The 25,505-nt window shown below is 41.7% G+C and overlaps 1 protein-coding gene across 8 annotated transcripts in view; it reads left to right on the forward strand.

Annotated features, from left to right (window-relative positions):
• Positions 1-25,505, forward strand: part of SHANK2 (SH3 and multiple ankyrin repeat domains 2) — a 359,718-nt gene that overhangs the window by 74,500 nt on the left and 259,713 nt on the right. For 6 of the 8 annotated variants that reach the window (XM_075188267.1, XM_075188257.1, XM_075188260.1 and 3 more), the window contains exon 1: positions 3,571-3,676. The exons of 1 other annotated variant lie outside the window; for it this stretch is intronic. The gene's annotated coding sequence lies outside the window, so the exon portion shown is untranslated. Of the gene's footprint in view, positions 1-3,570; positions 3,677-4,203; positions 4,323-25,505 lie in introns of those variants that run through there. One more of the 8 variants, XM_075188259.1, reaches the window with a different exon arrangement.

A 25,505-nucleotide genomic window follows, 5' to 3' on the forward strand; every position in this document is an offset into this window, starting at 1 on the left:
GGCAAGTATCATAGTATTTCTATTTTCTTTCTTGTGGCTCTACTTATAGTTCTGTGGAACTATAAGTAGCAGCATGTCCTGCCAGCCTGAAAAGGCATGCTGTGACTTATAGTTGGTAACGCTATATAAGCAAATAAATAAATATAACGTATTTTAAACATAGCTACCATCATCATCATTTATTTATATAGCGCCACTAATTCCGCAGCGCTTTACAGAGAACTCATTCACATCACTCCCTGCCCCCATTGGAGCTTACAGTCTAAATTCCCTAATATAGACACACACTCACACACAGACAGACAGAGAGGGACTAGGGTCAATTTTTGATAGCAGCCAATTAACCTACCAGTATATTTTTGGAGTGTAGGAGGAAACCGGAGCACCCAGAGGAAACCCACGCAAACACAGGGAGAACCTACAAACGCCATCCCTCGAGTTCCCTGGATTTCCGTCTACCTGTAGAGTCAGGTGTCTATACTGAGGATTGGAGCATTGATTAAATGCAGGACCACGGTTTTCCGTCCCCGGGGACTGTACTCGTGTATCCTGAGACCTGAGTTGATCTTCTGCACACGATCTCTCCTTCTTCATCCTATTCTTGCTGTCAGATGCCCACAGCTGGGGCTTTGACACACAGCAGGTGAGTTTCTTGCTTATTCTCTTTGAAAAATCTTTATTGAAAAGCAGAAATTAGTTCAGATGTTGTGAGACTTTAAGATGCCAACACAAGTTAATTTTCCATAAGCGATCACTGCAATGATCCCCTTTGGTTCTGGGTTCTCATAGGTGCCGACATTTTGAAATAACTTCCAGGTTAATGTTGTACAGTACAGTCCATGTGGACATTACTGTCCTGGAATGTCTGGGAGACTCCTGACCTTTGTATAGTCCCACGGTGGGACTCCCACCGGATCCCAGGGAGAACAGATCTTTTTCCCGGATTCTGCCCACTTCCTATTGAAGCGGGCAGACAGGGGCTTCAATGTCTCAATTCCCCATGAATCTTGTCATTTTGGCATACTTAGGCACCTACCTCTGCAGATCCTTATCCTCACCATCCGGGCTTAGCTGAGTTACCTTTATCCCAGGATACATCATATTGTTACAAGGACAGATGCTCATGCAGGTACAGTAACAAGAAAGTTGCAAGTGGAGCTGACACAGGCATAGTAGCGCAGTACAATTACATTTGGCACATTGAATGGGAGCTCGACCCTCCCTCTGAAGAAATACAATTATTTTTAATACACTTTTTCTCCTCTGCACAGTTCTTGGCTGCATAATTCACAGTTGTAAGACATTATTTATCCCCAGAGCTGACACTCACGCTGGTTGAGATTGTCACTCTGTCTCTAGTTCTCTGGCTTCTGCACTACTAGGGTCACTGCACTCACCCTACTCTCATCTCACTACATGTGTCTGTTACCTTCTGTATCCTGTCCAATTTGGTACTCACAGGTGTACCAGCTTGACCCACATACTCCATTTGGGATGCCTCTCGGAGTCGACACCCACGCTCCTAACTCACTGACAAATCAGGCTGACAGCAATGGGCTTGTCTGCACCTCTCACCACAAGTCTCAGTGGTGTCACAACTCCTGTGTCTCCCTCTGAATTCCGGAGACTTTCCCTGAATTCAGGTTCCCTCTCTATCGACACTCGAGCGAATATCTCATCCTGGCTAAGTCTGGTAGTCTCCTTTCTCTCACCTCACACTGGCTTAGGCTGGCACTCATTGTCTGGCACTACCCCTCATCCCACTACCTGTCATAAGACCCTCTCCACGGATGGGTAGTTTAAGCCTGATGTTTACCCTGGTACTCCAAAGGAGGTGTCCCTCCAGGCTTGTCTGGAGGATGTCAAATATTTATCCCAGGTACTTGAGGGGGTATAGAAATGCTCCATTCCTTATACTACAGGTCCCCCCCCCCCCCCCCCCCACATCACTCTGGGACTCACACAAACATGTACATGGTTATATATTTTTTATTTTATTTTTATATGCCTCAATAAATGTGAACTTATAAAGCCAAGATAATTAGAAAAGAGAACAATTGCATCCAATATGTAGATTACAAGGAATTAAACTGTGCTCTCAATATTCAAAAATAGGACAAAATTTCACATATACAGCAACTATTATTTCCTTAAAGGTTCTCTACCTGTACATTATTATTATTTTTTATTAACTATGACCGATCCCTTGTTCCCTGGTTGCCCTGTTTCTCCTTTGCACAGAGGCTCTCTGGACAGAATATAGTTACCATTTCCCAGCTTCCAGAGCTCAGACAACTCAGGGGGCAGCACAGTGGCACAGTGGTTAGTATTGCTGTCGCACAGCACTGGGGTCATAAGTTTGATTCCTGGCCAGAGCGCTATCTGCGTGGAGTCGATGTTCTCCCTGTGTTTTCAAGGGGGTCCTCTGGCTTCCTCCCACACTTAAAAAAAACATACTGGTAGGTTAAGTGTTCGCTGACTAAAATGGACCCTAGTCTGTGTGTACTTGTGTGTTAGGGAATTTAGATGGTAAACTCCAAAAGGGGCAGGGACTGATGTGAATGACAAATATTCTATGAAGACCGCTGCGGTATATGGTGGCGCTATATAATAAACAATAAAAAAACTTCACTGCCGTCAAAAAAGTAGAAGTTGTTGTTTGTGTCCATCCCTTTGCATGAATTGTAAAGTCTTCAAGTGAGCGGAATAAACCCTAAACTCTAGACCAAAGCATGCTGGGACATGTAGTTCTTTAAGTGAATGTGACCTCCACAGCTTAGATATAGAAATATACACATCCCAACTTCAGCTTTATACATACTTGCCAACTGTCCGGAAGACTCCCAAATTTTGCGAGAGTCTCATGGACTCCCAGGAGAGTGTGGCAATCTCCTTGATCTGCCCACTTCCTAGTGAAGTGGGCAGAATTAGGTCCCAAACGCTGCGATTCCCGCCCCCCCCTGTTGCGTCATTACATCACGGGGGCTGGTCCAAAATGACGCGCATTTTGGAGACCGGCCCCCATCACGCCCACCTCCCCCGGCAGGCTCCTAGAAACCAACTTTCTAAAGTTGGTAAGTATGGCTTTATACAAATATGAAGTGGTACCAGACAGGGGAGGGCTGTCAAATTTTAGCCAGGGGGGTGGGGGTGGGGGGCAGAACTCAATTCAGCAGCCTATTTTAAAGGGAAAAAAATACAGGTGGCACAGTGTCCCAGCCCAAAGTAGCCAACTATGGGACCGGCCCAGGGGGTGGGGGGGGGGGGGGGGGAAATGACCCCCCTGACCCCAGCCCAGCCTGCCCTTGGTACCAGACCTGCCAAACATGCAAGTAAGACACCAAGGAAAACTGATGTGCACAGGTCAAGTTAAGCAATGACACAGGAAAGTATCAGGAGAACTTTGTTTTTTGTTTTTTTGTAAAGCTTACTGTGACCTGAGTGAGGAGTAACATGACTGTAATGCAGTTTCCTTGTGGCTGGGGAAAGGTTAACAGGGAGGAGATTAAAGAGCACAGTTGAGTTTCAGGCAGTGTCTGTGGCACCCGCGGCACCGAGACAGATCTTGGAGGTGGGAGAGGCTTTTTTTTGGCAGCCAACATTATTAGCTGTGAGTTATTATGTGTCAGCAGCCGGACTCAGGTGCAGTTCAGCCCCTCTCCGGGGGCACAGCCGGGTGAGTACAGATACAGTTACAGATATTTCCAGATACCAGGGCATGTCTGAGGAAACTCTCCAGAGGTTGGGGAACTAATAGTCCCAGCATGCCCCCGCGCAAGCTTGCCGGGACTTGTACTTCCACAACAGCTGAGGGAACCAGCATATGGTTCACTGGTAAGATTAGAAGCTACTGTATTGGACTCTTTCCAAGCACTTGTTTGTGTCAGTAGATGGGACATAGCCCCTGATTTGTTTTATCAGTTTAATTTGCTTTTCTAGTTTATTTAGTTCAGTTTAGGTTTGTGTTGGGGACCCTGCTGTGCTTTCAGTCTGCAAAAGGATTCATACTTTAGTAGGAGGATGATAAAACATAAAGGGTACAAATTAGTACTATTGCTTTGTTTAATGATAGATTGCCTTGTTTGAATTGCTAATTGTATTTCATTCTTTATAAAATGTAGGTCTGGTTTAATCTCTGCTTTTTTGTTGGACTTACTCTGTAGTGGTCCTGGGGTAGAAGAGGGCGCCCTGGGGGCAGGAGAGAGAGGGATAAGATTCCTCCAGGACTTGTATTTTTGAATATAGACGAAGTTCAATTGCCGGTCATGTGGCCTCGCAGACATCACCGCCATGTCCGACTGTGCACATTGCAGGCAATTACGGTAGGAATCTCCGCTCATTTCTTTACGGTAGGAACCTCCGCTCATTTCTCTGCGCACCTCTGTGGAGTGCGAGAAACAATAAGCAGAGATTTCTGTCATGACATGGATGCGAGGTGTCTCCGTGAATGTTCCGGACACACCTCGCGACGAATTGAATCTCAGCAAGGGAGCAGCCGGACATCTCCGTGTCCGTGCGGCATATTTGCTGCAATTGAATCTCCAGAGCGGTGCTATACATTCTGTTCTGAATGTATAACCAATGACTGCATATTCATTTGTTATGCAATTAAGCACAACAAAAAGCAGCATTTGTCTGATGTACACTTTGGGGGGGGGGGGGGGGGGTTCATAAACTATACATTACACTTTGCTTTACTTTTACTACTGCCATTGTATATTTAAAATGATGTTATTGTTCTGTTGGTGTTTTCCTTTTTATGGGAGCTTTTCTGTCTTTTTTTAAAAGAGATGGACGTCCCCACCATAAAATTGACGCATGCTTTTTGGGAGGTTTCTACCTTAAATACAGTTTTAAAACTCACCCTCTCCAGTACATTGATAGGGGTCTCTGTCCTTAGACCCTACTGTTTCCTTAATTGAGCAGGGTCCCGCGACTTACAGGTAGAAAGGACTTCTAATGACTCTGTAATAGTTTCTTAGCAGTGAAGGATGCATGGCATATAACTGCCTGCTGATTGGATGAGTATCATGTCACTCAGCTGTCATATCTAGCTCTGCTTCCCATCCTCTGGTGCTCAGGGATGATTACAGAGGCTGGAGGTCCCCAGTAATTGCAAGTTGTTGGAACCTGCTGGATCGAACACCAATGAAGCAGTAGTAGGAAAAGGGTCAGTTCAACTATATTGAAGGTGGAAACCCCTTCAAGAGACAAAGCACATATCCAAAATGGAACAGACACACAGATAAACAATACTCAGTGCTCTCCATTCAACATCTATCTACACTCTGGATAGAGGAAAAGATGTCTGTGAACATATTTACTTGTTTTAGCCACAAGTACAGATCCGGTCGCACAGTTCGGTTCTTCTGTACCAAATTGGCCGAAGTTTGCATCTGTGTAGCCCATTTTGATTATTCTGCATAATTCAGATTGGTTCTGGATTAGTCAGTGATCCTCATCAGCATGTTTTTGAGGTCATCGGTTGACCAGGAAATGTCTTTTTTTACCTTTTACTGTTAAACTGATTGATAAACACCATAATCGGTCAGGCCAAATTTACCACAGGACTGGTTAATTGGGCTGATCTGTCCATTTGTTGACCTAAAGTAGCCAATGCATTCTGTGATATGGCCAGTGGTATTTCGGAAGACTCCTGAATTCCTGCTTCCAAGATAAGTGGCAAGATGGGTTAATGGCTTGATTTACCATGAATTGCGCCATTTTAGCCCCCACCCCATGTGGCGAGATGACACTATCTTAATTCTCTCAATCTACATATCATACTGTTAATGTTCAGGAGGAAAACTCAAAATCAGTTTAGAGAGAAGACACTTCGGGCTAGATTTACTAACCTGCGGGTTTGAAAAAGTGGGGATGTTGCCTATAGCAACCAATCAGATTCTAGCTTTCATTTATTTAGTACCTTCTACAAAATGATAGCTAGAATCTGATTGGTTGCTATAGGCAACATCCCCACTTTTTCAAACTCGCAGCTTAGTAAATCTAGCCCTTAGCGGTAAATGTATCAAGCTGCGAGTCTCCGGTGGGTTTGAAAAATTGGAGATGTTGGCTATAGCAATCAAATCAAATAAATAATGTTTTAATCTATAAATAAACTGCTCATTTAGTAGCATTTTAATGGGCCTACTTGAGAGTTAAAAGTAAATCCAGCTAGAAGGTGTCTTTTTGCATTGTGGCAAAAACAAGTAGCACTGCAGGGCAAATTTAAAATGTGTGGATAGATTTGGGAGTGGGCCGCACACTAGCTCAACTCTAAATTGTAGAGTTAGACTAAAGCAGCCCATTATATGTCTGCTACATGAAAAGCAAGTAGTTGTTTTCCTGCATACGACAAACAAAAAAAATGGTGTGCCCAGTGCAAATTTGTGCCTCTGGTGTGTATGGCTATTCAAGGGTATTTTTAGGGGACGAGGGTTGGGAACAACCTAGCAGTTTAGAAGTGGTAGGCACGACCCTAACGTGACACTAACTCGCCTCCTTTCGGAGGAGGCGTGGTTCTGTCGCGATTTGGAGGTATGTCTGTGTATTGTATTCAGTTCTCAGTATTTTATGTCATCTGGAATCTATAAGATTAACTTTTATTGATGTGTGGTACTTAAAGTTCTAAAAATCATATTATTAATAATTTTTAGACAACATATCTTAATTGGGATTATAGTAAAGGTGCAATGGGACAGCACCACACGTGACATGCTTCCTAGATGCTGCGATGTAACAAAACATCCTTTTAAAGTATATTTAAATAATGACCGCAGTGAGCTTTGGGCTCTATGTACTAACATACATAGAGCCAAAGTGCTTCAGGTTTTGGAGCAGATTGGGGTCATTTGTATAAATTATCCCTTATATCTTTTGCTATCAGAAGAAATTATAATCTTTTAAGAAAGTTTCACATGTATACTTTCAATATAGTTCTCTGGGAAACTTATGGGGGCATATTCAATTGTCGGAAAATCCCGCTGCGTTAAAACTTATACCGTATTAACGTTTTTTCCGCGCACTATTACCGTAGTAACGGTAATAGTGCGCGGACCGCAGGATTTTCGGCGTTTCCGCCAACAATTGAATACGCCCCATGGTGTTGTAAATATAGTGTATGCATTATCTGTAGTGTATAACTCTCCCCGCACTCTCTCTCTCTCCAATCTCCTTCCTCTCCCCCACCTTTTCTCTTTCAATCTTTCAGCCCCTGTCCCCCATATGTCTCTCTCTCACACACTGTGGAGAAGAATAAGTAATGACTACACTCTGTGCTGGGGAGAGGCGGCCATTTTCTTGTAGCACATCTCCTGGCAAGGAGGTGTGCTGCAACTTGTAGCCCACCTACTTAGTAGAAGGAGTTGTACTACAAGAAAATGGCCATCTCTCTCCAGCAGAAGGCGTTTGCTTCAAGGAAATGTCCACTGTTCTCCAGCGCCCTGGCTTCAGGGAGACTCTTTAGGGAGTCCGGGAGATCTCCCGCTATTTCGGGAATTTCCTGGACATTCTGGGAGAGTTGTTGCCTACACATAGTGTAAGTAGCCATTTTGTGGGCTGATACCAATATTGAGCATATCAATTCAATAGGTTCCTGGTGAATGGATAGGATGCATTCTCAAGAATATTGGTTCAGCTCACAACATGGCTGCCTCTTGTGACATAGGTACCCTGTAGTAATAGTCAATGTCATTATCAGTGTATTGTTATAATCTGATATGTATGAAGTTGTTTGCATTCCCACACATTAAATACATTGTTTTATATTTATACAGGGAGTGTCCACAACCCAGTGTCATTTACACAGTTTTAGATGTGGCTTTCATGGAACATTGACAACGGGTTTTGTGGTTTATTTAATCACATGGTTGTGAAACTGTCTTCCTATTGGACACTATGTGCTACAATTAATTTACCTCATGCATAAATCTGGTAGCCCAGATTCAGATTATAGGAGATGTATTTTATTATACACTATCTCTTTGTGTCATTGCCTAATAAAAGTGCCTTGTGTGTGATTCTCTGCCTCACGTGAGTCCTCGGTGTTTGCAAGCACTACATGCATTTAAAATATCTGTCTGTTTATTTATCTAATCTGTCCTGTTGTAAATACAAGACAGGACACCTTTGTTTAGTGAAGAGCACATTGATTTGTATTGTAAAATGTAACATCAATGGCCAGATAATACAATGTGTACCATTCATTATCTGTGTACCTAACCGCCAGCTTGGATTATTATCCTTTATTTATATATCATGAGCGTATTACGTAATGCTTCCGCAGAAAATGTTTGTTCATTCACATCAGCCAGTGTCCTATGGGAATTTACAAGCTATGGGGAAGATTTATCTAAGGTTTATAACACTGTACTGTGCCTACTCCATACTTAGGGTTCTGGGGCCTGATTCATTAAGGATCTTAAATTAAGAAGTTTCTTAATTAAGTCTCCTGGACAAAACCATGTTACAATGCAAGGGGTGCAAATTAGTATTCTGTTTTGCACATAAGTTAAATACTGACTGTTTTTTCATGTAGCACACAAATATCAACTTTAAATTTCAGTGTACAAATAAGCTACCAAGTATCCAGTACTTGGACCCTCCGCACAGACATGAGCCGGCATGCTGTCTTTGGCATGCAAACTGGATCTGGACTTAGGATTCTTCTAGATTCTCAAAGAAAAAGAAAAAAAATTAAAATTTTAAATAAAAAAAAATTGAAAAGCAAAAAACCTAAAATAAAAAATATTTACCTCCTATAAAAAATAATGCTTTATTTTAATAATCATGTAGGTATCCTCTGCTAACGCCAACTTGTATCGCTACTGTCCATGGTAACCAGGCGTCCCGACGCTTTGCATGGGGAAGCATCGCAGGATGCCCCCGGCGATAGCTACCTGGCCGCGATAGACTTTACTGGTTGGGATGTTGGTAAATTGGGAGAAGCCTTAATTCCTACCACAAAAATGCTTATAAAGAGGCTTATCTCCCTCTAATAAATAGGCTCCTTAGCAATGAATGTCCTCTTCCTCTCATTGGCCGTTGCAGACATGTGATTCTCAACAAACACTATAACATTGGTTTCATAGTGTAAGTTCTGTTTTTTACATTCCTTCTATTCTGGTTACTCCCCACCTGAACTTTTGACATGCACCTTATTAGATCCATACACTCATAGGCAAACTGGGGGGGGGGGGGGGGTTTCCTAGTGCCTGGAAACCCCCTCCAAGCCTGGGGCTCTGCAAAATTTAGGTGGCTGGACCCTGCCCCCGCTTCACACGGCTCTGCTTGAAAAGGGAGAGCTGCGTGCACCTAACAGTAGTGCACGCAGCATTGCCCATGTATATTTTGGGGATAGGAAGAGTTGGAGAGCAGCCAATCACTGCCTAAAATTATAGCCACGCCCCCATGCATGCTGGTCACGCCCACTGGCGGCGTGGTGTGGAAACCCCCCTCTGCAAATCCTGCTTTTGCCCCTGACACTGTACCCCAGTTATGTGCCAGCAGTTACAGTTTTTGGGTGGCTTCCTGCCTCCTGCTGCTTCTCTAAAAATACTTTAAAGAACAAGTAAAGTCATAACAGGAGATTAATATATTCACACTCCCCCTTAGGCTGCGCAAAACAGCGCCACAGCTTTGCACACAGACTGCACTGGGACTTGAGTTTCCTCTTTGCAGCCCTGATCAACCCCACGTATCGGTCGAGTGGAACAATTTAATTGGAGTAAGTAAAGTGTACTAAGTCATTCCTTTGCTGACAGCTGCTATCTAAGAAAAATGGAGCTTCTTCTTCATGCTTCACTTAATGCAGAATCTAACTCTGTGACTGACTTTCCCCATTGTCTAAGGCTAGGTGCACACTGGCCCGATGATTGCATGAAAAACCTACAATCAGCTGACATCCGACCGTTTGGTCAGATATTATGTGAGTGTGTATAGTGACACGATGATCTAACGTCGTCCCAAAGTGCCGATCATCGTTTCATTTGGTTGGTCGTACTGTTTAATATTTTGCGACCAATCACCTAACGATCATGTAGTGTGTACACACTCATGCTCACCATCTCCAGAGAGTTTACAGAGTCGTGTTCTTTTCAGTCAATGTTAGCAATGAATGTCCCGGTAAATAACTGTAGAGAGTGCTGTAGAAAGAATAATTCATTTGTTCGTTCTGAGACAGAATGTTTCGTTTCAGAGTAACAGAAGCTAACGAATTTCGTTAGGACATGTGGATAGCTATAGCAAGGCGGTTTAATCAGGGTGACAATGTGACAATAATGAATGAATGAATATTGTGCTGTCATTCTCTGAAGACTAGAGGACCAGATGAAGGACCAGATGAAGAGCACAGATCTGAAGGTAAATCGTGTCAGTGTGTACGCATGAATCACCAGACTGATCCGACCTTCAGTCGTAGGTACAATCGTTTGTGATAACAGGTCGGTCACAAAATTCTTCAGTGTGTACCTAGCTTAACAGTAATGCTTCATACAGATTGATTGATTCGACATAGGGGCATGTGAAGTGATGTTACATTTGCATTACTGACATGCTTTGTCATGTCATTTGAACTTTTTGTCCTGTACCAGCAATCTTTTATTGCCTGTGAACTATTGCACGTATGTTTTGCCATGTCGAATGGGACGAGAGGAAATACTGTATTATACTTTCATCCGTAAAGGATAAACCTAAAGCATAAACTCAGATAGAAGAACGTTAAACCTGGCACCAAATTTTACTATATATATATATATATATATATATATATATATATATATATATATATATATATACATATATACACAATGAGTGTGCTTTGTTACCCTGTAATGAATACACTATTGATGATATTGTGATATCTTCCTTTTCTATAAATTGTGTGGAGTTAGTGCAGTTTGGGATTTTTTGACAACCTTGTATCATTACTCTGTGTTTCAGAGACATGTACAGATGTCTACTCGACAAGCTGTTGTTCCGTTTGATTCTTTTCCTTTTGTCTCTTGTGGCTGCAGATACCGGGTGGGTGACCGAGGTGGAAATTCCACTATTCGGTGAAATGAATAGTTTTGCTTTTTCTTGTAAATTGGATATTTTGTCTCCCAGGCACAGCTGGACAGTAATCTGCTAAGAGCTGTCGCTGCTACACAAATACTGTATCATTTAATAAGACTTCAATAAGGCATATTCCTGGCATATATTCAGAAACATTACTTGTCACTATATAACGCATGTAATAGAAAGGCTAAGCATTCAGACATACGCAGGTTGCAGGTGAAGCCCGGGATCATGCAGAAATTTACTTATAGGATACTGCTGCTGAGTCTGAATCAATGTGTTATCTGTAGCTCACAGAACATTATTTTTATATAGTAAATTGTAGGATCTCAAGTGCTGCTACCAAGAGATTGCTCTGCAGCCGCCAGAACTCTGCCTAGAACATAGCAGGTTCCTGTCCACACTGTGTATCGCAGGACTGGCCAACCTGTGGCTCTCCAGGTGTTGTGAGACTACAAGTCCCAGCATACCTTGCCCCTGCTATTGTCTGGCTATCTTCTGCCCCAAAGCATGCTGGAATTTGTAGTTTCACAACACCTAGGGAGCCACAGGTTGACCAGGCTAGGTGTATTGGATGTAGAAGAGACATATTAAGATTGCTGTCGTTCAGCAGGGTCTCTGCCAATATGCTGACAGTCTTTTCTTGGCCTAAATGAATATGTTGACCGTTATTGGGAAGCTGAACTAAAACTCTGGCAGCTGTGGGTGGGTGAATTATTATTCCTGTAATCATTGCAGAGAGGTACTAAAACACTAGGGTGGTATATTTACTGAAGTGTGGGTTTGAAAAAGTGGAGATGTTGCCTATAGCAACCAATCAGATTCTAGTTATCATTTATTTAGTACATTCTACAAAATGACAGCTAGAATCTGATTGGTTGCTATAGGCAACATCTCCACTTTTTTAAACCCACAGCTTGATAAATTTACCCCTAGTAGTCATGTGTGTGCCGTGTCATATGTTGGTGGTCTATGTGTATTGTGTCTTTGATTAACGTTTCAACCACAAGCGTTTTCGTGTGGTTGCCTTGTTGGACATAGGACGTACTAGCCAACTTTTATAACCTCCCCACCCGGAGATTCCGAATGGGAGGTCAGGTGGAAAGTGCGGAAGAGGCCGTGGGGTACGGTGATGTCATTGCATCACTGCGGTCCTTGCTATGTGATGCTGTGATTCACGGCAACGCATAGCAGGAGTGGAGCCTGATGTCAGGAATTGCATCATTAAGCCCCTCAGGTGTCCCGGAGGGTGGCTTCTCTTCTGGGAGTCCTGGAGGTCTGCGGTGAATTGCGTCATTGAGGGCCACATAGCTAGGAACAGGGCTGTATCCGGAAGAAAGGCCTGCTCTACTGGGGATCCAGGAGAGCTAGTTACCATAAGCCTAAGAGGACCCATATAGCATGTTTGATACACAGAAAGCATAGGAAAGGTGATTGTATTATTATTATTATTAATTTTTATTTATAAGGCGCCACAAAGTATCCGTAGCGCCGTACAAGGACAAACAATGGCACAGTACAGTCAATGGCTAATATTCATATTGTGGAATATTATTGTATAATACATTCATGCTGCGTAGTATATATTTTATTTTATTGTACATTGGCCTCTTGTAGTTACTGGTGGGATTTGCCTTCTTCTGTTTTACTTTGCAGGTGTGTGTTGTGATTGTCACCTAAGTAAAGCTAAATAAAAAAAATAATAACTTGGGTAATAGGTAGATTATTTTATTTTAGCATTTAGTATGAGAATACAATAAACCATACTTGCCAACTTTTCCTTGTTGGCTTTAGGGAGATCCCAGGGGGAGGTGTGCGTGCGGGGCGGGGCTTAGCGAACCGCATCATTTTGGCGGGGATAAGATGATGCGATATTTGCGTCATTAAGGCCCCCCCCACCACTTATCTATTGCGGGGCGAGAACCGGAAGGTCTTCCATAAATGCGGGAGTCTCCCGGACATTCCGGGAGAGTAAGCAACTATTCGTTAATGAAAAGCAGCTAATGAATCTCTAGAGACTGAAGTGTCTTTTACATTTCTGTCTCCATTACTGAAGACTTGTTGTCTTACCTGTCAGTCTTTGATTAAATCTTGGTCTCCATGAAAATGGCCACCTCCATAGGCATCAATACATGGACATAGGACACAATTTCTGAACTGTGTCATCATGCCACAGATGGCGAAGCCAACCACGTCTTGTACTAGCTCAGCATCAGGGAGAATGCCAGACTCTTCAGGGAGTGAGGGAGATCACCCCTATTTCAGGGAGTCTCCCTGACATTCAGGGAGAGTTGGCAAGTATGCAGTATATTGAGTGTCACATGGGGTCATATGGATTAAATGCCCAATACACGAATGGGTGAGGAGAAAAAGCCTAGTGTACATTCTCATACACATGAGTAAGGCTCATTGACCCCTAAAAAGATACTGCCTTCATCGGAAAACTATATAATACCAATACATTCCCATTACATTTTCCATGCTGCCATGTCTAGATTTCCACTTCAACCACTGAGTACAGTAAATAGTTCACTGTGTATGCTCTTCGTTCTACACAATACCTTAAATTACATAACCAACTTATATAAAATAAAGACACGGAGACTTGAGTAACGTGGCACTAAAAATATTTTATTATATCCTAATTAAACCTGGTGGCGGAGAAAGGGCACTGCTGATCAGCTCCAGCGATACCCAACCAAGCGTGGACATGGCAATATAGCCTTAAGTACACCCACTTCTCTCATAACCCCACTGCTTGGCCGGCCCTAACCTGGCATCAGAGTAAACTGCACTCACCTCACTACTCACTCCCCCTCTCTCACTGAGCCGGGCGAGGCCCCTCCCCACAGAAGGGACAAGAGTAACCGATTGCCTTGTAAGGGGACAGATACCTGCGCCCAGTCACGATAGAGCCGTCTATATCAGCCGCTGATTGCAGTGCCTTCCTCCCCCACCAAAAAGTAATCCTACCTAAACCGGCTTTATGCCAAACACCATTAACCTCTAAAGCTTGCTTAAAAACTGGCGTGGGTGGGCGGGATTTTGCCAGCCGAGTGACTCAGACCAGGAAATGCATCACCTATACAAAGCCACAAGGCCCTCCCCTCAACATCATTGGCCATGACTGAACCCCACGTTAACTCTTTCAGGTAAGTGCCAACACGAATGCAACACTGTCACTATTTAATTTCGTTCGTCTAAAAGGGGACTCTCTTGTACTAAATAGATTGGGGTCAAATTTTCTTGAACAATAATGTCTATACGATTGTCAAAGCTCTCATTAAATATAACTCAACTTATGCTGGTTCCACATGAAATGATTTTGAGTCTGATTGTGCTATGGGCCATCATTCTGAAGAGGTTTGATAGGTAGATGAATCATTGGTTAGTTGTTATTCAGGCATTATGTGGAGAATAAGACGGTCTGACAAAGGCCAATCACAGTCTGTATGATTAAGTAGATTTTCAGTTTCCTCAGTAATCAGATTGCAATTCATATATGTATCTATGTATGTATCTCCTTTATGTCATGTGTGGAGAAAGTCTATACACTTGCCATAAAAAATTACAAATCAGGAACTGATCCTCACTCCATATTCATCAATTGTCAGCAGCAAATGTTTCCAATGACCACCATTTTTTTTAAACAGCAGTAACTACATAATACATGGACTTTACTGAATATCTATAAGTTATATACAGAAATAGTGTCTTCATCTAAAGCTGTCAGTATATGATTATAAAGGTAAAAGAAGGAAGACCACCATTTATATAAATTACCTGGTAATAAATTAAATTAGGATGTCATGGACTACAGCACTAAATACTCTTCAGTTACATCTATCAGGATGATAAGTGAGTAGCTAAATTAGAGACCTAAATTTATGGTAAGAGGTGGGATCTAAAAAAAAATTGTTGGTCTACAATTGTCAGAAAGTGGAAGCAGCACGGTGGCTCAGTGGTTAGCAATTCTGCCTCACAGCACTGGGGGTCATGAGTTCAATTCCCGACCATGAGTTTGTATGTTGTCCCCGTTTTTGCGTGGGTTTCCTCCGGGTGCTCCGGTTTCCTCCAACATTCCAAAAACATGCTAGTAGGTTAATTGGCTGCTATCAAATTGACCCTAGTCTCTGTGTGTGTGTGTGTGTGTGTTAGGGAATTTAGATTGTAAGCTCCACTGGGGCAGGGACTGATGTGAGTGAGTTCTCTGTACAGCGCTGCGGAATTAGTAGCGCTATATAAATAGCTAATGATTACGCTCGAACTATCGAGCTTCACTGCGCAAGGGTTGCTCTCACAAGGGTAGAGCGAGAGCCTCAGGAGCGGATTGCCAGCGTCCCAAGTTTTGCTATGGGTTTTGGGACTTAGCGTTACTCTGCTGCTGTATGATGACCACGATGACTGGAGATTACCTCCACTTTATCTCCTGACCCTTCTCTGTTTATGCTGTTAGTTGCTGCATCACAGGACAGTACTGAAGGTGGCTTGTGCTTCTTGCTGCAGTTAATTATTGCAGAGCTCAGGTGGTTGCAGATTGAGGTCCAGTTATCCCAAATTGATTTACACAGGCTATTACTGTCAATTCTCTCTCCATCAGCAAATCTTTATTTCTGAGCATTTATTAGACTGTGATATCTGAAGATAAGCTGTCACTATGTGCGATCACTTATAGGGCGTTACATGCTTGTAGCGCCTCTTGCCTTCCACGCCAGGCACTGTAGGTAAAAATAAACTCGTCCTTAATTTAAAATCCAGCTTCCTTTATTCATCTCCCCCCCCTCTACTTAACCAGACAATGTTTATGTTCCCCTGTTTTTGTAAACTCAGCTCCTCTTGGCTTTTTAAAAAGGGTCACAGCAATTTTTGGCACTCATTTTCATTAAAATCAACTGTATAGCAGAACAGAGGCATGAACAAGCGTTACTGGGGGTGAAAGATACCTAGAAGGGGGGCAGTCACGCCTTCGTCTGTTTCCATCCTTGTCTCTCCTACTTACTTATCCTCAAGCGCTCGCCCAAGGATAATTCATTGCTTTCCGCATTTACCATGAGAATACGTCAAGATTAAAACTTTACTATATTTTTTACTTTGGGGTCACAATTTTGCATCCCAACATTTTTGGCTGCAACCTAGTTGGCCTATTGGATAATCAGACCCTGATCACAGATAACTGATACCTTATCTATCCATATTTGGGACGAACGCACCTTAATACTTACACAGATGCCAACAATTCCTCTTGCATAATGCAATCTTTGCTTTGTTACAAGATCTCTGAATAGAATTATATGACAGATTTACATGAATAAATATTGCAATTATGTAACAATTCGAACAAGAGATAACTATCCTAATGTTCTGTACTGGGCTCTGCATTGTATGTTTGTTACATTTGCTTTCCAACCTGAAATAAAACACAAGCGATGTATGCACTGTTTATAATATGGTGAGTGCATTCACTTGTTTGTGAGCTTGGAAATGAAGATAGTAATGAAAGATGGAAATGGAAGCTGTCCTTTTGTGTATGCAGAGTGCAGACTGAGACAGCACAATTAAGCAAAGAAAATATATGAGGTTACAGTCCCTTTAAATCTCTCATAAGTTTGATCTAATAACCCAGATAGGACAGGTTTTCCCAATCTATTGTTGCCATTGAAAAGTCCTGGGGGTATATTTACTAAACTGCGGCTTTAAAAAAGTGGAGATGTTGCCTATAACAACCAATCAGATTCTAGCTGTCATTTTATTTAGTGTATTCTACAAAATGACAGCTAGAATCTCATTGGTTGCTATAGGCCGCAGTTTAGTAAATATACTCCCTGGAATCTGTAATACTGAAGATAATTTATTGGTCACTTTTCAGAGGAAAATGATATTACTTCTTTTACTAATACATAGAATAATTTACTAAGGTCAATTTCACGATTATTAATGGCTGCCTGTTGTGTAAATTTAAACAGTGCATCGCATTTTTTTCCGAAATCCAGAGCAGTCCACATAGATGTCTAAGGGGACTGCTATATACTGCAATTTAATAAGTTGCGAAAAGGCAATTACACATACAGTAATGTGCGCCAGCTCAGTGTACATTGCCGTATGTGTCATCTTTCAGCTCTGCTCCTATGGGGAGAGGTTTGCAGTAGAGAGTTCTTCAGATCCCTCACCGCATCTTACTAGTCTCCCCTCCGGTCACTGTTGCAAAGTACGATAGTGACCATAGAGGACATTGGGGACGGGTCTCCGCAGGAACAGAAGTTTTTCGTGACTGCTGTTCCTAGTAAAGATTTGTAATAAATAATCATGATATTTCAATCCTTATCTTTGCAATAAAGATTGAACTGGATTGTGTTGCAAATGCGATTTATAATAAATATGCCTCTATACTTCCCCCTAAGTGCCACGTAAAGCAGACCCTTTATCCTGTTAATTCAGGTGCACCAGAAATCTGAATTGTCCCAAAATAAAACTTGTATCTGTTTTGTCTAATGATGGAAGTGAAAAAAGAGTGACAGTAAAAAATATTCTTGGGACAGGTCTTTAGTTTCTGTGATGTATTTAAGTCTGCACACAGATTTCACCACTTAGGAGTATATTTACTAAACTGTGAAAAAGTGGAGATGTTGCCTATAGCAACCAATCAGATTCTAGTTATCATTTTGTAGAATGCACTAAATAAATGACAGCTAGTGTCTGATTGGTTGCTATAGGCAACATCTCTTTTTCAAACCCGCAGTTTAGTAAATCTAGCCCTTAGTGTCGTGCAGTGATGGGCCACATCCGGCACTCCAGCCAGCTCATTCCTGCTTTATTGCCAGATGTGTTTGTTATAACTTGTAACACTTGCTTAAAATGTTGATCTGCTGATCTGTTATTACAGATAGGCGCCTCTTTCTGTGATTAAATGTTTTGTTTTAACTTATTACTTATTAAAGATAATGTGTGGCTTTTTTGAAAGGTTAGGGAGTCGCACAATGAATTGTTTCAGGTTGCCCATCGCTGATATAGTGCCGTTGTTTGCTTTCAATTCCCAATAATCTCTATATCTTCCCACAGAGTTCTCCTGTCCTACTGTCCCGGAATGTCCGGGAGGCTCCCGAATTTCTGGGAGTCCGGGAGGACTCCCAGAAGCGCAGAGAAGCCTCCCGGCTCCCGGCCATTTGATAAGTTAAGTGAAGGGGGGACAATGACACAGTTTGTGTGACATTGTGGCCCCGCCCCCTACTGTAATAGGCCAGAACATGTTATGGAAACTTAGAGGGCAGGGCCAAATGACGCAATTCGACAAGCTCCACCCCCACACGCCAACCTCACCCCGGATCTCCCGGAGGCAAATTTGATCTAAGTGACCTATGGTAATCCTTTCCCAGTACAATAGCCTGGGGGAGAGGCCTAATGGCAGTGGGTATATGTGTTGAAAGGTCTGAAAATATGACGGAGCAAGCTTAGAATTAGCGGACAGAAGTTTGTTCTTGGCCCACACAGAGGGATAAAATATATATATTTCCTTCAGAACGGAAATCTTTAGAGGTTTATGTCCCTTTAAGGGTTTCCAGCAGTAGATGAAATTCCAGGAATGACCTGGAAAAAATGATCTGTAACCAATGTCCAACATTTCACATGTTCCTGCCTGTCAATCATTAAATTATTTTACTTTGCAATGCAAAAAATAATACATAAATAGTTTTTTTTGAAAGCTGCCCATGAACCTAATTTTTTTTGTGTGTATTTCAGAATATTTTGATTGTATCAAATGAACCATTTTTCGGTATGGCATGTTTCTTTGTATTTGTACGGCATGTATATTTTTTGGTGTTTTTTGTTCAATATTTGTTGCTGTAAAAAAACCTGCTGGTGGATTATGGTTGTGACCTGTGTATAGATTCACACAATTCAGTGAAGCTTGTTTATCCTGTGTTTTCATATGTTTAATTCAAAATAATGTGTTATATAACATTTTATAAATATTTGAACACTAGTGATTATAAAGCTATAAAGCTATATCCAATAGACACAGGGCTATGTATGCTTCTTCATTAATTTCCTATTTATACCAAGTCCCTCAAGCTTTGATGCTGCAATAATAATCATCACCATAAACATAATAATAATAATTAAACTCATGTGTGCTACTTGCTGTACTAATCTTTAATATTTTATGGTAGCATTGCCCTACTTCCAGGTCTCTACTGTGTTAAAAAAAAAAAAAAAAAAAAAATAGTGTGTTTGGTATTTGCACCTAAAGTGTAGAGAAAACTAATATAATATAGTATATTGTACTGTCCTTATTTCACAAGGTTATCAATCTAAGTTGTTTTACCATATACATCAAAGCATGCCATACAACATTTATATATGTAAAATCAGGACAAAATAAGCCCCGCTCCCCATTTTTGGGGGGCGAAGGTGCACTCCATTTTTATGTAATATAAGGCCCTTTTGATGTCCACAATTCAGGACTGTCCTGCCAAAATCATGACATTTGGGAGGTATGTATGGTAGTGTTCCAGCTGGCTTGGGGAAGCCTGGGGTACTTTTTCACCGCCATAATCCCTCTTCCGTTATAACAGACCAAATCAGGTTGAAATTGCTTTATTCAGTGAATAAAGAATTTCTAATTATATTTTTTTAATAATAATTTTAAACTATAAAAAAATAAATACTTTTTTTTTTACATTTTTCCCACATTAGTTTTCCATATATCAAGTAGAGGCCTGGCTAATCCGTGGTTCTCCAGGTGTTGTGAAACTACAAGTTCCAGCATGCCCTGCCAGCTATCAGCTGACTACTGACAATGCATGCTGGGACTTGTAGTTTCACCTGGAGAGCCACGGGTTAGCCAGACCTCAGGGGCAAACGCAGGATTGGTAGAGGGGGTTTCCACACAACGCCACCAGTGGGCGTGACCAGCATGCATGGGGGCGTGGCTATAATTTTAGACAGTGCTTGGTTGCTCTCCAATTCTTCATATCCCCATAATATACGTGGGCAATGCTCCGTGCATTACTGTTAGGTGCACGCAGCTCTCCCTTTTCAAGCAGAGCCGTGTGAAGTGGGAGCAGGGTTCAGACACCTCATTATGCAGTGCACCAGGCTTGGAGGAGGGTTTCCAGGCACCAGGAAACCCCCCTCGGTTTGCCTATGGACCTGATCTAGTATTTTGATACTTGTTCTGCTAATCCTGGCTGTAGCTAATGACCTTATTTAAAAGTACCTCGCACCTCAGTAATATCACTGATTTGTAGTGAACCGACAGGCTATATTCTTTTGAAGATTCATTAAGCTTACAAAATGGCTGCTTATAAGATGATAGGTGCACGTTAAATGAGATAAATATGTGGTAATATCCTCCACTATCAGTGATAATTTCTCCAAAAATATTAATTCTTACACATGCTGTAAAGCGCTACGGAATTTGCTGGCGCTATATAAATAAATGTTGATGATGATGATGATGCTGCTGTATACATACTTGTCTAGATTTTGGAGTCTCCCAAATTCCGAGTAGGTCTCCTGGACTCCCAGAAGACAGGCCATTCTTTCGCATCCTTCCCACCTCCCAGTGAAGTGGGCAAGATGAGAGCCTCCATGACTATTGCCTATTTGACCCTGCCCCCTGCGACAAAATGTCTCTTTCACTTCATTGTGTCATGAGGGTGGGGCCTAATTACAGAATTTGCCCCACCCCCTTCTGCCTTCCTACTTCACCTATCCCACTGGGATCTCCCAGAGGACAAGACTACAAAGTTAGTAAGTATGCTTTAAGCCCACCCACGCAGCACAATGCCGTGAATAGTCGCCTACTTTGCAAGAAAGAGAGGCGGAATATGGGAGATTGGCCTGTCCCGAAATCTATGAGGCAGTCTCCCTGATATTTCAGTAGAGTAGACAAATATGGTTGTATAACAAGCATTGTGCCACGTAGTGGTGCCATACTGACTCAAATTTAGATAAAAATAACTAAATTTTTAGGAATAAAATCTTATTTCTTAATGAAATTTAGTGAATTTTGCCAATGGATAGAAGTAATTCTCTGTAATTGTTTCTCTGCATAATACCTGCTGTCTTTTCCTCATTATGGTTTAATTATTCTTGGCCAGTATGAATAATCAGTGTTTTATTCCTCTGGAACCCACCTCACATCCCTGCAGACCTCAGTCTCTCATATGTGGTAAAGATTGGGGTTGTAAAGAGTAAGCTCTTAAAATTCATTACACCTGATATCTGTGCTGTAACTTCTTTAATTCACACTTTGTGATTGTTAGTGAAAGGACGGCACCAATGTGTGCAGTTAGATTAAACAGATATGCAAGTATAGCTTTGTTTAATATCCTCTGGGAGGTTGAACTTTCTGCAGATTTAAGAAAGCAGCAGAGGACAATACTGCAGACCGAGACATTTCTTTATTTTAATTTAAAAATGATTTGGCATCTGTGACTGGATCACTCATAAATAACTTATGGTTTAAATTTATGGAAAGGAAATAGCGCAGGGCGCATATTTATATAATTGCATAGGCACTTATTTTTTGTATTGTATATATTCTGAGATAGGAAATCGTTATTTCTGAGACCAGGGTAGAAACTGGCCTTTCCTGTTTTCACTTTACTAAAGGATATGCCTTATTTCTGATGCATATATCTGATACAATAGGCCTTTGTGGATGGAGGTCTTGTGTGTATTGGGATGTATTTAGTATGGAAGTGTCATTGTTTAGGATTTGTAAGGTTGCTAGTGGAAACCTCCAATTAGGCATATGTGCAGGTAAGTCTGATAGCAGCAATGGCTAACAAAGTTTTGTGATGAAGTGCCTGCTCTGGCCAAAGGCCCAGCAGGGAGTCGTTACTGTGTGGCCTTTTGCCCAGAGTGAATTTCATAGATAAGTGTAAATTTTGTTAGCCTTGAAATGCAAGTACATCCATGTTTGTGTAAATAGAATATATCCTGATGCTTAAAACAGCATGTGTCTGAAAGGTATAAATGCACTGACTTCTACACTGAAATGTGTTCTTCTGATTTCAACATCTGACTTGATCACTGGTACCACAAACCAGTGTGTGTGAGCAAATAAACCATCTTGCTTCAAAGACCTGCTTGGAAACATCTTCAATATCGTTGTATTGCTGTGATCTACAGATTAGACCCTAAATCTAATCCGTTCTCCGGCTGCCTCTGAGGTTGGGACCAAAGCTTTTCCTGTGGCACCGCTCTGCCTGCTACCCATGCAGACCTGGTCCATGTGATAGGCCAGGGGGGATCCATTCACAGCAACCCGGATCCATAGTAAGAGTTCCGGAGTTACCAGCCCAGGTACACCAGCAACGAGGTACACTAGCAGCGTCATTTACTCAGAAGGAACGTGGTTCTGAGTGCTATAGAAGGAGCTCAGTGGTGGCAGCAGGCCCCTCCCACTGCGGCAGAAGGGGCGTATTCGTAATAAGGAAAGGGAACGGTGGCAAAGTAAGCCCAGCTGGTTCCCAGCAACAACAGACAGGGTGGCACATCACCTATATACAGTAGAGAGATGTATTGTGCTGAAACACTGAGAATTCAAACCATGGGGTATATTTACTAAACGGCAGGTTTGAAAAAGTGGAGATGTTGCCATTAGCAACCAATCAGATTCTAGCTGTTATTTTGAATAATGCACTAAATCAATGAAAGCTGCAATCTGTTTGTTTGCTATAGGCAACATCTCCACTTTTCTAAACCCGCAGTTTAGTAAATCTAGCCCCATGACTTAGAAGCTAGTGCTATTACTGAGGTATGAGGTACGTGGTGCCCCATAGTATTTGCATGGTCAGATCAAAGTCAGTGTTTTGGGAAGTGGGGCAGACTTTTACAGAATCATGGCAGTTCCGAAAAACTGCTGTTTCTGTGATAAAAAAAAATCATACTTCCCCCTCTTCGGAAGCGCTGGCTCCGGATCTCCTCCTCGTTCTCTTCATCCTTCGAACTGCACATGCATACAAAGATCCCTGCTCTGTCTCTGCAACTATCGTTGCAGAGAGAGATCGGTGAGTGACAGGGAGGGATCATGTGATCCCTCCACACATGCGCTGTCCAGCTCTGCTCTTCGGAGCAGATCTGACAGCATTGGATTTTTTCAATTATGATAATGTACGCCAGCTTGCTTCAGCTGGCGTACATTATCAAGACAAGGAACTTGTTAGATTTGAGCTGGGAGCAGTCACCATACTGTTGAATGGTGGCTGCTCCCAAAAACGAAGAGGAGTGCAAAGCAGCAGATATCCATGATATGCACCTTTCATAAATTTGCGGAGGACACCCAGGGAGCTTAATTTGCCGGTTAGAGCACTATTGTGCTTTCTTAGATATGCCCCTATGTTTCTTTAAGATTAGAGGTTGAGAAATGTTCACAAAGGACTAAAAAGGAAAAGTGGAGGTGTTTCCCATAGCAGCCAATCAGATACTAACTATCATACATCTAGTACATGCAAAAAAATGACAGCTAGAATCTGATTGGTTACAGTGCTCACGGTGGCTCAGTGGTTAGCACTTCAGCACTGGGGTCATGAGTTCGATTCCCGACCATGGCCTTATCTGTGTGGAGTTTGTATGTTCTCCCCGAGTTTGCGTGGGTTTCCTCCGGGTGCTCCGGTTTCCTCCCACACTACAAAAACATACTAGTAGTTTAATTGGCTGCTATCAAATTGACCTTAGTCTCTCTCTGTCTGTGTGTGTGTTAGGGAATTTAGATTGTAAGCTCCTTGGGACAGGGACTGGTGTGAGTGAGTTCTGTACAGCGCTGCGGAATTAGTAGCGCTATATAAATAGCTGATGACGATGATGATGATGTTGATGAAGAAAAAACAAAAGCTATCTATCTAAAAGGGGCATTCTGGGATGTGAAATGGAAGCTTGCGAGCAGGGCCTTCTTACCTCTCTGTTTGTGTTTTTTTCCAAATTGGTGCTATATAAATAAATGTTAATGATGATAAAAATAATTTTAACAGTTCATTAAAAAATAATATATCAACTCCCTAACTGCATGGATTTTGTGCTAGCAAAATATTTAAAAACATACAAGTGTCATTTACCACCCCCCAATCCCCCCTTCCCTCCCTTTGGTCCCTGTAACCCCCCCCCCCCCCCTTTATACCCTTCAAACCTGAAAAGTTAAAATAACATCTTTGCAGTATTAGATAGATAAATATACATTTATCTCCCAAGTGCGAGAGAGCCTGTTGTATGTAAACATGTGTTATCTATTTCTGTTTAACCTCTCGAGATTCTGTAATGCATTTTCTATGGGAAAAGATGTTTCTAATAAAAAGTTATAAAAAAAAACAAAAAACATACAAGTGTATTACACTACAACAAAAGCCAGGTAATTAGGGAGCTCATGTATAATTTTTTAATGAACTATTAGTAAAATTATTTTTAAAGCTCATTTCAAATCCCAGAGTGCCACTTTAAGAACCATAGCTTTTATTCTTCAAATCAATATATGCGTGGGTGCACCTCCAGTTAAAAATATATATTTGACATTCTGGATGGATTCATATCTTTACTAATTCCTGGGGATGTATTATACTTAGTGTGGCCAGATTTTTTTTTTTGTCTGTGGTTACTATGGGCAACACCTGTACTTTTCCTTTTTAGAATGTCTGATAAATCTTCCCCTTTTTGTTGACAATAAATTGTAACTTCAGCTTCATCACAGTTGTCCATAAGACTCCTACATTAGGGTTAGACCACTTGGACTTCCGAGAGAGCAGGCAATTCTCCTAGGTTATTCAGAATAAGGGTATTCTCCATTATTTAGTGCCCTATGTATAATATATTCTACTTTAAATGAAAATTTACCATGGTATTTACTAATACTGTCAGGGGTATTTCCATTCTCACTAGAAAGTGTAGCAGTGCTCCTCACAGTGTTTGTAGGCGGATGCGCTGGGTGATCTTGTCTGTGTGGGTGACATTATAATAAAAGCCGAAATTTCCTTTATTTATTTCTGGTTTTTGTAACTGCTTGGCTAATATTTTCACATGCTCCATTTATAGATTACAAGCTCATACCTCATGATTTTGGCAGGACAGTCCCTAATCGTGGACCTCAAAGGGACAGTGCTTCTGCAGAAATGGGCGCACTTAAAAGTGGGTGGGGTTTGAGAAAATCAGGGGTAGGTCTTACAGTCTCCCGATTCTCCGTGTCTCAGTGTTGGGAGGTGTGTTCTGGAAATAAAACATATACATTTTTTGTGGTTTTGAGGTTTGTCTTATTTGTTGTCCAAAAGTCCAAGTAAAATCATATGCATCATGCAATACAATATAAAAAAAAAAAATGCAATGCATGCCAAAAAAAACCATATTTGCTAGGGGGACATAAGGTACCATTTTCCAAATGTACAGCAGGTAAACCCCAGTGTGTTGTGAGCATTTTCATTCATCACATGCGGTGTTACCACTGTTCCTGTAATTCTGGG

Source organism: Mixophyes fleayi, chromosome 10 (assembly GCF_038048845.1).
Source record: "Mixophyes fleayi isolate aMixFle1 chromosome 10, aMixFle1.hap1, whole genome shotgun sequence".
NCBI lineage: Eukaryota > Metazoa > Chordata > Amphibia > Anura > Limnodynastidae > Mixophyes > Mixophyes fleayi.